Below are 13,370 nucleotides of genomic sequence, written 5' to 3'. Positions count from 1 at the left end.
CTCCATATAAAACTTAGAATGGCTCATTTAAGATCAAATCCTAGAGCTTTGCAAACCAAGGCCATTTGCCTACCGCTGAGCTCACTGTATGCCGTAGTGTATGTACTCAAGCCCCTTTCAGCGGTGCCTTCTTCACTTTAGCCAAGGCTAAAGGTGCCCTGAGACTTGGATAAATCCGTGGAGATAAGCAAGCCATTCACAGCACTACAGTGTCACAGGTATTCAGAAATGCTGATCCTTCCACTTCCGACATGGGGTTAGTCCTTCAGTCCATTTTATGTTTCATAAACAGGATTATGACCCTTAATTCAAGTCATTCATAGTCATTCACCTATTGATTCATTCACTTAATCAACAAATATTTCTTGACTGCCTACAATGTGCCAGACACTATGTGGAGACAGAATAGTGATCAAAGCCAGAAGTGATTCTTGTTCCTGTGGTCCAGTAACACATTCTCAGCAGAGGAAATATTGCCCCAAAGGGGAACAAGCTGGATCCCAGGTGGTGAAAGAACCTATTCATTTTATGTATAAAACAGATATGTATATAGTACATGCAATATACACAACTGTACACATATATTGCATATATATACACATATATGTACACATACTGTATACATATATACATCATGTAGGCGTCCATATGTACATAATATATATAACAATATACCTATTGTTGCTGTAACAAATTATCTTTTTTTTTTTGTAACAAGTTATCTTAAATGACTAAATAAGGTATATTTATTATCTCTCAGTTCTGGAGTCAGAAGTCTGAAGTGGGTCTCACTGGGTTGAAATCAAGGCCTGGCAAGATGGCATTCCTTCTGTAAACTCTGGGGAAGAATCAGTTTCCTTGCCTTTTCCAGTTTCTAGAGGTTGCCCACCTTCCCTGGCTCTTGGCTCTCTTCTATCTTCAAAGCCAGCAATGACAGTCTAGTCTTTCTCACACTGCCATCTCCCTCACACTGATCTCCTGCCTCCCTCTTTCACTTATGAGAACCTTGTGATTACACTGAGCCCACCAGGATAATCCAGGATAATCTTCCCATCTCAAGCTACTTAACAAACTTTAATCCATCTGCAGCTTTAATTCCCCCTTTCCATGTAATAAGACTTGTTCAAAGGTTCCAGGGTTTAAGATAGAGATGTCTTGCAGCTGAGAGGGGGCGCTATTCTGTCCACAACAGTCTATCTGTAGTATTAAAATTTCCAATGGGAAGGTTTAGCAAAACATCTAAAAAGTTCTCTTTAAGGGAGCAATAATCAAAGATTGAGAAATTGTGGTCTACCAGGAGGCAACAAAAGGTCTTGACTAAATCTATACACACTGGGGTCAGTCAGCCTAGGTTCAAATCCCAGCTCTGTGCTTATTAGCTATGTGGCTGTGAGCGAGTTACTTAAGACTTCAGGAAAGAAGGACAGTAATAGGACATACTTCTTCAGTTATGTGAGAATTAAATGAGTCAGTGCATTGAGAGGACTTAGAAATTGCCAAATACAGATCTTCCTTGATTATAATGAGGTTACATCCATATAAATCCACTGTAAGTTGAAAATTTAAGAAACAAAACAGTTGGTCATAGGGGAAAGGAAGGAAAATAAAAATAAAATAAAAACAGAGAGGGAGGCAAAACATTAGAGACTCTTAACTATAGAGAAAAACCTAAGGATTGCTGGAAGAGAGGTGGGTAGGGGAGATGGTCTGAGTGGGTAACAGGCATTATAGAGGGCACTTGCTGTGATGAGCACTGGGTATTATATGTAACTAATACCCAGTATTATATGAATCACTAGAGTCTACTCCTGAAATTAATACTACACTATATGTTAACTAACTTGAATTTAAATAAAATCCTGGAGAAAAAACTCATAAGATGAAAATGCATTTAATATACCTAACATATTGAACATCACAGCTTAGGCCAGCTTACCTTGAACATACTCAGAACATTTACAGTAACCTACAGTTGGGCAAAAATTATCCAAGACAAAGCCAATTTTATAGTAAAATGTTGAATATCTCATGTAATTTACTGAAAGCAAAAAACAAAAGGGTTGTGAGTATATAGGCTGTTTACCCTTGTGGTCACATGGCTGACAGAGCTGTGGCTCACTGCCCCCAGTCAGTCATGACAGAGGATCATACTGCATATATCACCAGCCTGGGAAAAAAAAAATCCAAATTTGAAATTCAAAGTATGGCTTCCACTGAATGGGTATCACTTTTGAACCATCATAAAGTAGAAAAATTATAAGCCAAACCATCATAAGTCAGAGACCATCTATATGCAATAAGTGTTCGATAAATGTTTTCATTAGTGTTAGGCAAGACAATAAAAGATTATTCAAATAGTCATAGACATAAATATCTAAGTTCTAATGATGATAAATGCCAAAAAGGAAAAGAATACTCTTGCAGTGTTGTAGGAGTATAAGCAAAGGGGTCTAACAGTGGGTAGGAGGGTAGGGAAGAGTTTCCTAAGGAAGTGACTTCTGAACTGAAATTGGAAGGATGAGTCGGCATCAACTAGATGAAGAGAAGGAGGGTAGGGAGAGTCACGAAGAAGTTCCCAAACAGAAGAAACATCATGAGAGCGTCCTTTGGGCAGGAGAGCCATGGCTGCTCCAAAGAGAGCAGAGGCAACAGGGTGGCTGCCAGGTCAGGCTGGAGAAATGATGGGGCCAGATCTGAGAGCTTGGCCCATATTCAGGACTTTGACCCTCATCCTAAGAACAATAGGAAGCACTGATTGAATTGAAGCAGTGACAGTATGAGTGAAATGCTCCATACTGACTGGAGAAGGGAAACAGTGGGTGCACAGAGACTAATCTGAAGATGGCGAGGTGATGATGAGCAGAAGGACATGAAGAGAAAGGAGATACTTATGGACTTGCAAAGTGTGGCAGAAAGGAGGGGGTAGATGCACACACCTAGTTTCCAATGTCCCATGTGCAGATCCACATGCATCTGCCAATGCTCAAATCCACCCCAAGAGTGTGGGTAGCCTGTCCAGAGAAAAGCCTGCCAAAATGTCTGATCAGTCCTGCCCAGATGTGTGGGGACTTCTTAGAGCACTCTACACACCATTCTGTATCCCGGGTATAAAATAAACTTTAAATTGGATACAGCTTTAACAAAAAGTGGTGCTGGCAACAGCTCTTCTTTTAAGACCTCTGTTTACTATAAAGTGTTTTAAGCATGACGTTTTAATTTCAACTTTTTTAAAATATGTATTCTGTGAGAAATAAACAGAGATGACTTAACTGGAAATTGAACTAGGGTCTCCTGGCTCTTGGCCCACATTTCTACCCAGGGATGACTGCTATAGCACAAATCCATCTACCCAAGCTGCTGTATGACTGGTATGAGTTGTGCTTATGTTACCCTTAAAAATGCACACACTTCTTAGTCAGAGGGTCCATGGACCAAAGTATTGATCTGTTAGGACTTCTGCTCCAAGGAAGCCTATTCAATATGTGACATAATGATTCAAGACCAGATTGTGGCTACACACATTTCCCCAAAAGCTCTCTGTATTTGCCTATTCAATATCCAGGACAGGACCACAGTTTACAAACCAGTAGCTCTAAGTTTCTTAAACCATCTGCCATAGCAGTGGTTGGATAAGAATCCACTCAGAACAAACAAGACTGATAGAATCTAAACTATGGAGAGAAATTAATAGAGGTGAGGGGTGAAAGAGAGGGGGAAAGGAGGTATGTTCCTTTTTCTTTCAGAAATAATGAAGTCAAGAGACTTGGGGTTTACTCCCACCTCTGCCATTAAGTACCTGTGTAACCTACACAGTTCAACTAACAGTGAACAAATTAATGAATGAATCCATTAGGCAGGTCAACTAGCCAAACAGTGTAGGAATCAATGAGTGTCCAAAGATACCTAAGCCACAGTACCTACCCATGGAGAGTTTAAAAATGAGAGGTGGATACTTAAACAGGAACAAAATACCTAATAGGAACAAGTACCTAAACAGAAATACAATAAAGTGTCATAAACGATAAAGCATACATATTCCCAAAGGACCATGGGCGAAACCAATCCCAACCTGGGTGCAATGAGATGAAAAGGATGGTAAGTGAGGCTAGAGAGATGCATGGGGGTTAAGTCACAGAGTGGCTGGGAATTCGGAATTTATCCTAAAGATGACAGGTGCCTCAGCCCAGAAGTGGCATTTGCCACATGCAAATACTAGATGGATTAATCTAACCTTGGTAGCAAAGGAGTCAAGTGGACAGGGGAAGAATGGGAAAGGCCAGACAAGGGCTGTTATGTTAGGGCCCCAAGAAAAGGCAATGAAGGCTGAACCAGGGCAGTGGTTGTGGGGGAAAAGAGGTGGCTAGAGCCTTGAGAAACATTTTGGTCAATAAAGCACATGATACTTATCTTCAAATTTAGATTAGAGAAGTCCCTTTACCATTCTGGGCCACAATTTCTTCAACTATAAGTTAAGAGTCAAGTCTAGGTGTCCTACAAGGCCTGTAACAGTCCATGGTTCTAATCACTGGAGATGCAGTCACACCTGCCTAAAGACAACAGAAACTTCACTAAGAAGGGAAATAAAATTCCTTATGAGGACAGGTCCAACAGGCAAGGCCCTTCTAATGATTAAAATTTCAGGATTAAAACTGAAGTCTGTAGAACTATGAAAGTCACAACATCTGGTAAAGATGGGTTTGTTTCCTGAAACTTACTAAGACTACAGCTTGAAAGAGCACGATGTCCTCATATGAAAGGAAGCATTGCGTTCCACAACAGGTGCATTGCCAGAGTGCACTAACATTTGAAAATCTGATGTACTGTTAAAAAAAACAATCTCCTTTATAAACAGATCTTTTTACCCTTTATCCAGATGTTTTCCCATTACAGAGACATGAATTCATGAGTGAACTTGAGATCTTGAACATTTACAGTAAGATGTTTCCTTCATGAGACTAAAACATTTCTTGATTGACACCACCTTCTTCCAATAAAACAAATATCAGAAGGGTTAGGCATCAGAACATACATGATAGAGTTTCCCTTTTAAGAATATGTATAGCTCACTATGGAGTATTATGCCTCTATCAGAAGGGATAAATACCCAACTTTTGTAGCAACATGGACGGGACTGGGAGAGATTATGCTGAGTGAAATAAGTCAAGCAGAGAGAGTCCAATTATCATATGGTTTCACGTATTTGTGGAGCATAACAAAAAGCATAGAGGACAAGGGGTGTTAGAGAGGAGAAGGGAGTTGGGGTAAATTGGAAGGGGAGGTGAACCATGAGAGACTATGGACTCTGAAAAACAATCTGAGGGTTTTGAAGTGGCGGGGGTGGGGGGGAGATTGGGGTACCAGGTGGTGGGTATTATAGAGGGCATGGATTGCACGGAGCACTGGGTGTGGTGCAAAAATAATGAATACTGTTATGCTGAAAATAAATAAATTAATAAAAAAAAAGAATATGTATAGCTAAAATTTAAAAATGCAACCAACACCAGAAGCATGAAAAATGGACATTTTCACAGAATCTCACAGAGTTTCAATATGCACAGGAAAAACAGACTTTTGGTCCAAATGGAATTACTTGCCTTTGCAACTCAGGAGTTCTTTCTCAGCTACAAAAAAATTAAAAAAAAAAAAAACAGTTGTGACTATCGTTTTGTTTGAAAATTTAAGTTATAAGGAGGTCCTTTCATTTTTTTAATTCAAATGTTTTATTCATTTTCCAAAAGACTCCTCATAGAATCCCCTTCAAATGAGTTCTTTTTATGTGAATGCATTTTTTAGAAGTTTTTATTTTAATTTGTTAGTTACCGTACAGTGTTCTATTAGTTGCAGGTATGATACAGTGATTCAACATTCCCGCACAGTGCCCGGTGCTCATCACAAGTGTCCTCCTTAATCGCCGTCACTTATTTCACCCATCCCCACCTCCCGTCCCGCCCCGCCCTGCCCACATCCTCTCTGGTCACCTCGGTTTGTTCTCTATAATTAAGAATCTATTTCTTGGTCTCTCTTTTTCCTTTGCTCATTTACTTTGTTTCTTAGATTCTGGAAATCATAAGATATTTGTCTTCCTCTGACTGTCTTCTTAGCGTAATACTCTCTAGCTCCATCCATGCCATTGCAAATGGCAAGATTTCATTCTTTTTTATGGCTGAACAACATTACGTTGAATATATACCACATCTTCTTTATCCATTCATCAGTCAATGGACACTTGGGCTGCTTCCATATCTTGGCTACTACAAATAATGCTGCTATAAACATAGGGGTGTGCATATCCCTTTGAATTAGTGTTCTTGTATTCTCTTGGTAAATGCCCAATAATGTGATTGCTGGATCACAGGGTAATTCTATTTTTAACTTTTTTGAGAAACCTACAAGGAGGTTCTTTTAAAATTATTTCTTTGGAGACCTGAATATGAAAATATGCCTTGTATTACTTTTCATAGCTAATGAGCTTTTTCTATATTTCCCCCAATGTAATCAAATGAAATAAGATGACCTATCTTTGTCTCCTATGCTATCAAACTATTGATCGCCTCAACAAGAAGGGCTATTGAGTTTCTGAAGAAAGACTTGGGATCCAATTTGTTTCTCTGAACAAGCACCTCTGCACAAAGGGCCTAACTCCGCTAACTCAGCTATTGTGGGAAAGGATTACCACCTCACCGCAGCCCCTTTTGTCCCCACACAGGCTCCCCCAAACACAGGCAGAACATGACCCTGGGGGACTTGCTCCTGAAGGTTTCCTCATTGTCAGGAATATCTGGCCCATATGAAAGTTTAAATAATACTTACAGTTATTTTCCATTTTAGTTTGCTTTCTCTTTCAAATTGAGAAGTATTTGGCAAGTTTCTGATAGATAATGTACATAATGAAACCCCCCTCCATACTCGACACACACATATACCTACCACCATCCTTCATATACACCCTTCTAAATTGGACAACCAAGAAAAATTAAGTTATGCCTTGACACAGGAAGGAAGAGTATTTGCGTCTTTTATTCAGCCTGAATTACCCATTGGAGGATCTTCCCATTTTTGAAAATCACCTTGATTTAGTTAAGAACAGAATCATTTATGAAAATCTTTTTTAAAGCAAATAATGCAATCTTTCTCAAGCAGTGCTGATTCTTTCTAAGATTTTATAGAAATAGACTGAGAGCACAAATAGGCAGAGCAGCAGAGAGAGAGAGAAGCAAGCTGTCTCCCGAACAGGGAGCCCAATGCAGGGCTCAATCGCAGGACCCTGGGATCATGACCTGAGCCAAAGGCAGCTGCTTAACCGACTGAGCCACCCAGGCAACCCCAGAGCTGAATTGTTGATAGCTAAAGACATGACTACCATCCTCATTCCCTGCCCCCAAAAAAGTTGCTTATGTTTTATAACTGTGTTCCTCAAGACTTCTAGGTTTGATCCCCTCATCCCCAAGCCACAGCAACTTCAAAGATGCCCAACAGTAGGGATAGGTACAATGCACCCTAGCCAGTGCAGTTCTTTCATTCTCATATTTCTAATGGTTCCTGGAACCCTGAACTTCAGTAAAATTTGCTAAGCAGACAAGTGTTAATACTCGGACCGATTCACTCAAAGAGAAACAAGTTGGCCACAGCTGCAAATAGACAAGGTGAACAGTCCACACATGGGATGTCTCCTGGAGCAGCCCCTAAGCTGTGGGGTCTCTAGCTAGGGAGGAGAAGAGAGGTCTCCAGCTACAAATACTAGAAGACAGTTTCTTGCTGCTAACCAGCTCACCTTTGCTATAAATAATCAATTAGAGGACGGGAGAGCTACTTTGATAGTTTTTTTTTTTTTTAAAAACATCAATTTACTTAGTATAATTTTCTTGCCCCGTATTTCTTTCTTTTCTTTTTTTTTTTTTTTTTTTAAAGACATGTGTCTTCAGAGCACCTGGGTGGCTCAGTGGGTTAAAGCCTCTGTCTTTGGCTCAGGTCATGATCTCAGGGACCTGGGATCCAGCCCTGCATTGGGCTCTCTGCTCAGCGGAGAGCCTGCTTCCCTCTCTCTCTCTGCCTGCCTCTCTGCCTACTTGTGATCTCTGTCTGTCAAATAAATAAATAAACTTAAAAAAAAAAAAAAAAACCTGTAAGGAAAAAAAAAAAAAAAAGGAAGGAAAAAAAAGACGTGTGTCTTCACTGGCTGACAGGGACAAATTTCCCCCTGCTGCCCCGTATAAATCCACCTCGCTGTCTATGTCGCCACCCCCTACAGCCCTCCAGCTGGATTCCATGATAAATAAATAATGCTGCTGCTGCCCTTGTCTTTATCTCGAACCAGAAAATGAACACAATTTCAAAAACCTGTTTTCTAAACTCCCAGTGACTGAGACAGGAAGGGGGGCGGAGGACGGGCCGCCTGTTTGTACACCCACTGGCACTGCCTCTTCCTTACCAGTGAAGCTTTCCATGGAAATTCTGGCTGCATTAGCCTTGGCTAAGCTTGGGACTATTTTTGGAAGCCTAAAAACCTCAGGGGAGTGACTTTTACTTTTATTCATGTACAGGGTCCTTACTTTTATTTATTAAAGAAACAAAAACATGTCTCCTGCTTAACTTCAACCAGCTTTCATGTCAAGTCAAACAAAACTTGTTGGCTGGTCCAATCGGCCTTTGGCCAGGGTAGAGGGGGAGCCCCTTCCGCAGCGTGTCTGAGGCATATGTGACCTGGGTATTAATCACCCTTCAGAGAAAGGGAGGACTTGCGGTCTTCTGAGACTTTTGTACCAAAGGAACAACTGTAGGAGAGTGTTTGAGTCCAGCCGGGAGAGAAAAAGGATCTGGGCAAAATCCCAGCCAACCTGAAGTGTTTTCCAAAGCATTTCAGGTAGGAAAGAAAAGAGATGGAAGGCTCTGTGCTCCCCCCAACTCCCAGCACGGTGACACGGACATCCTAGAACCTAAAAGAATCAGCCAAGAGGATCACGAAGTGAGAATCACCCCAGAGACTCAGCTTCACCCCCTCTCCCAGAGTCTAAGTGTTCATTTTAACAAGTTGTGAAGGGCAGGCAGCCAACCCCTCGGCCTCTACAAGACAAATTGATTCAAGGTTTTCTCCTGCAGCCTGCAGCCAGGGTGCCTGTGACGATAGCCGCTGGAGAGGTGTGCTCGTTTTATCTCAGCAGTGATTTGAAATTCTCTTACCCAGGACTAGCGGCCCACCAGGCGTCTATAGATGGGAGCAAGAAACAGCAAGCAATGCAAGCTCTCCTAGGGCGCTAAACAGAGCTGCTGTGAGAGTCCCCAGGGAAAGTACTGGGGTGGGGGGTGCCACCAGGCCTCATAGCAAGGCTAGCCCTCCATCATCTGAGCTCTTCCTTTCCTCCTGGACCCTCACATATTATTCTAGCTGGGATTCCCATCATATCCTGACATGTTGGACAATGGCTCCAAAGCACTGTGCTGCAATGGGCAAATCACTCCAGCTTCCCTGGATGTGAGTTTCATCCAGTTAACTGGGTGTGTGACAGAGGCTGCCAGCTGTTCTCCATAAATCTGTTTCATCTTCCTCCTGGGCACACAGCTAGAGTACATAGCCTCGTTTCCTTTGTGGTTAAGCGTGGCCATGTGACTAGCCAACAGACTACGGACAAAAGTGTTGTGTGCCATTCTAAGGCCAAAAAGTTGGTGTGCCCCCTTTTTCTCTTCCCACCAACTGGATGTGGTTAATGCTGGAGACCTAAATATCCACATTGAAGATGGCAGAGCTGGAAAATATATCCCAAGATTGCCCTGTGAAAGAAAGCTGACCTTTAACCAAAATATCTCATTGGGACTATTTCATGAGCAAGAAATAAACACTGATTGCACCGGGTCACTAAAGCTCTGTGACCAGTTACTGCAGCTGACCCTACCCTGATACGGTGTGATAAAAAACAACAACAACAACAACAACAACCACCTTTGGCCTGCCTACCTCGAAGGACAGTGGGAAGAAATACTTTGTGCAGAAATACATCACATCCTTCAAGTCTAGAGCAGAAATAACATCATCTGAAGAAAGCAAGTCACCCGTAAATTAACAATATGTACTGAATCCAGGCATGATGCTATTTAAATGTTTTGTAAGAATTATTTCATTTAATCCACATAACGAAACCACTATGGAACAGATATTACTGCTATTCCCATTAACCAGATAAGGAAACCAGGGCTTACAAAAGTGAACGCCTCACCCCATATTCAACTAGAGTTGAAAACAGCATGTCTGACACCAAATGAGTAACTGGGACTTTTAATTAACTAAGTGAAACTTTAAGAGCACTCTGACTCAATTACCTATTTCAAAAGAAAGCCATCTTTGGCCTACTATTTGCCATCCTGCTGATTCAGTTTTTCCAATTTATTTTCCATCTACACACACAGTTCCCATCCACGGCAGCTGGTGTTCTTTCAAACAAATGATGCAGACTACCACCTAGATTCCTATCATAAGTTTGGATGCAGGCTTTGACGTTTACTAGCTGTATTTTAAAATCTCAGTCCAGTACACTTTTTTTTTTATTCCCTCTAGAACCTCTTTTGTCCTCTTAAGTGCATTTAATATAAGCTAAAAGACAAAGAAATGCTGTTTAATGGGTGAAAGAGGGCAAGGGCACCTCCCAGGTATTAACTCATTTAAGAAATCTTAAAGCAAGGTTACCTCATGCTTCCACCATTAGACAGAGTCCCAAAGTACAATTACCAAAGCCTAATAATGAGACCACCAAAGGTAGGCAGACCATTATAAAAATTTAAGAGCTATTGAGTACCACGGTGTTGCAGCCGGTCAGCTCAGTTATTTAGCACATGTTTTTTCCATCCTTGCAATGCATGGGGAAAATTCAGTGTCCAACATATCTCAAAACCACATTTCCACCTGTGTGGGGCAGTGGAATTAATAAGCATATAGAATAACCTCACAAATTTGGATCCCACTCATCTGGAATTCATGATATTTCAGTTACGCATATGTGGGCCTGGCCAGAGAAAAAGGCTGGCAGGGGTAGAGAGGTCACTGCACAAAGCTCCAGTGAAGAAGGGCTGGCAGGGTCAAGGGCGGGTGAGGAGAGAAATCAGGCTGCAGGGTTCAGAGACTGTTACACATGCATGTTTTAATGATCAAATTAAAATCATACACACACACACACACACACACATACACACACACAGAGTCACTAATTGTGGGCTGAGATGGACTTTACCCTTTGATACTAATGTGGGTTTGGGAAGTAAATTTAAATACACTAATGAAATTGGAGAAAGAAGGTTTCACCTACTTGCTGATTCAACCAAACAGAAAATTTTCTTGTACTTTTCAGAAATACCTTCACAAAAGCTATTGGCAAAGTTATCTGTTCACTGAAGAATAGAAATGGTGCAAGCCTTAGGGTCTTCCTGACATAAAAATGATAAAATGTCAGTCTATAAGATATAGTGCAAACCTGAGACTTATAATAACTCTGATTACCCGGTTTGTAAGGATAGGCTCCTCTGCAGAGAAGAAGTAGATATATCCAAGCTCAGAACTAACTATGGACCTGCCAAGGTAAGTCCACATTTGCTATGCTAATTTCTGTTGTTTAAAAATCAGGTAATTTCAAAGTAGACATCAAAACCACACTAGTTAACCATCCTGGGGTTCCTTCTCCATTTTATCCTAGGGACCTGCTCCCTCCAGCCTCTTCAGACATCCTCTAAGATGATGAACATAAGAAAGCCTTATTACCTTTGGGGATGGTTTTTGTTTTGATGCTGTTAGAAAAAAATAAAAAGCATAAATAGCCTTACAGAGAAAAACGTGTTCCAATACCTCCATGAGACATCAAAATAGATCATTCTCTCTTAAGGAAAAGAAAACATTAGTTCAATATGACAAATACCTTCTTGTAATAGTGTAATGCACTAGGCAGAACAAAAGTTAAAAGAAAGGAAATCTCTACTTAACTGTTTACTGAATCTTCTTTTTTCTTCATACCAGAAAGCAGGTCATCATCTTAGTTTCCAGAGCTGTCCCAGGACTTTTGCATGTTTCTCTGCCTCTTCTCTTCCAGACATTTTCCAGCTATTGATCAGAGGAAAAAGACAAATAACTGAAACTGTATTCCTAAGAAGAACTACTTTCTTCTATTCTGATTATTAAGCATTCAGAAAAGACAGACAAATATAAAATAAAAATCACCTATAATCTCACAGCTCAGAGATAGAATTTCATCTTTTTAAACTTTTTCTATACATAAATATGCATATATTGTTTTAAAATTTTTACCAAAATAGTAAGGCTTTATAGTCTTATTTTTTTCCTTCTTAAAGAACACATGATGGTTACATTTCCTGATCAATGAAGACCAACATTATCATGGTGAAGGTACATAATTTAACCAATCCTACATTGATTTACAGCTAGATATTTTCTAATTTTCCTCCATTATAAAGAATGCTATGATAAACATGCTTTGTGCATATGAGTAAAACTGCTCCTTTGATAAATACTCTCTTTAACCACATACATTGTCTAAGAATTTCCATTCTTATTGTCAAATTGTACTTCAGAATGTTCTGAATTTCTAAGTTTACTATTCTAATAGCAAGGCAAGCAAATATCCACCACCCACCTTGACAACTCTTAGCCTTAACAGACTTTTTATTCTTTGCCATTGTTCAGTTTCTAGAAAAGCAAGACAAGCATTTTTGGCCATTCACATTTCTTCCCTCATGATTTACCTATCTACTGCACACAGTTGTTTGTTTGTTTTTATAACGATATACTCTGTTTTTTGCTGAATAACTGGGACCCTCAACTGCTCTGAATTTGCTCCAAAGTTGTCCTCCTTCTGCTACAGATTTGTTAGTCTCAGACTAAAGGTGTCTATTGTCATCTTTCCTAAATCAGTGTCCCTCTCTCCTAGCAATGATTTTTCTGTTAGCTTTAGATATCTTAAAGGAGTCATACTGTGTGTGTCTCTCTCTCCACTGAGACAGCAAGAAGTGGGACAAATTAGAATGTTATAAGTGATGTAGTAAGGGGCCCTTGTTAGATCTTAAGCTGTATTTTTCTGCTGAGCCTCAGACATGAGCACTGGGGTAAAATTTGAAATTTTAAATAAAGATCTTCCTTGGATCCACCAGGACCACTCATTGAAACCCACACTCATTCACTGACCCAGGTAGAATTATGGCAGACATTAAAAGGATAATAATAATAATAATGCTGCTTTAATGTTCAATTTCTGAAGTTTTACATAGATGTTAAAAATTCATAACAGAAACAAGAATGTAGAAAGCCAAAACTGTTTACGTTGTAGGAACCAGCCTTTTTAAGAGGAAAAGACCTTTGCGAATTAAAAGTTAAACCATGG

At 40.3% G+C, this 13,370-nt stretch overlaps 1 long non-coding RNA gene across 1 annotated transcript; it reads right to left on the bottom strand.

Annotated features, from left to right (window-relative positions):
- Positions 1-2,042: 2,042 nt before the first annotated feature.
- On the bottom strand, positions 2,043-12,962 carry LOC116575363. The gene is made up of 3 exons (XR_004279733.1): positions 12,627-12,962; positions 11,960-12,076; positions 2,043-2,167 (listed from the first exon to the last, which is right to left on the bottom strand). It is a non-coding gene; the product is annotated as an uncharacterized LOC116575363 (long non-coding RNA).
- Between the last annotated feature and the right edge of the window lie 408 nt (positions 12,963-13,370).

The sequence above is a fragment of the Mustela erminea genome, chromosome 16, assembly GCF_009829155.1.
Source record: "Mustela erminea isolate mMusErm1 chromosome 16, mMusErm1.Pri, whole genome shotgun sequence".
NCBI classification, from domain to species: domain Eukaryota; kingdom Metazoa; phylum Chordata; class Mammalia; order Carnivora; family Mustelidae; genus Mustela; species Mustela erminea.
Note: the sequence above shows the minus strand (reverse complement) of the source record. Positions and strands in the feature narration are given on the sequence as shown.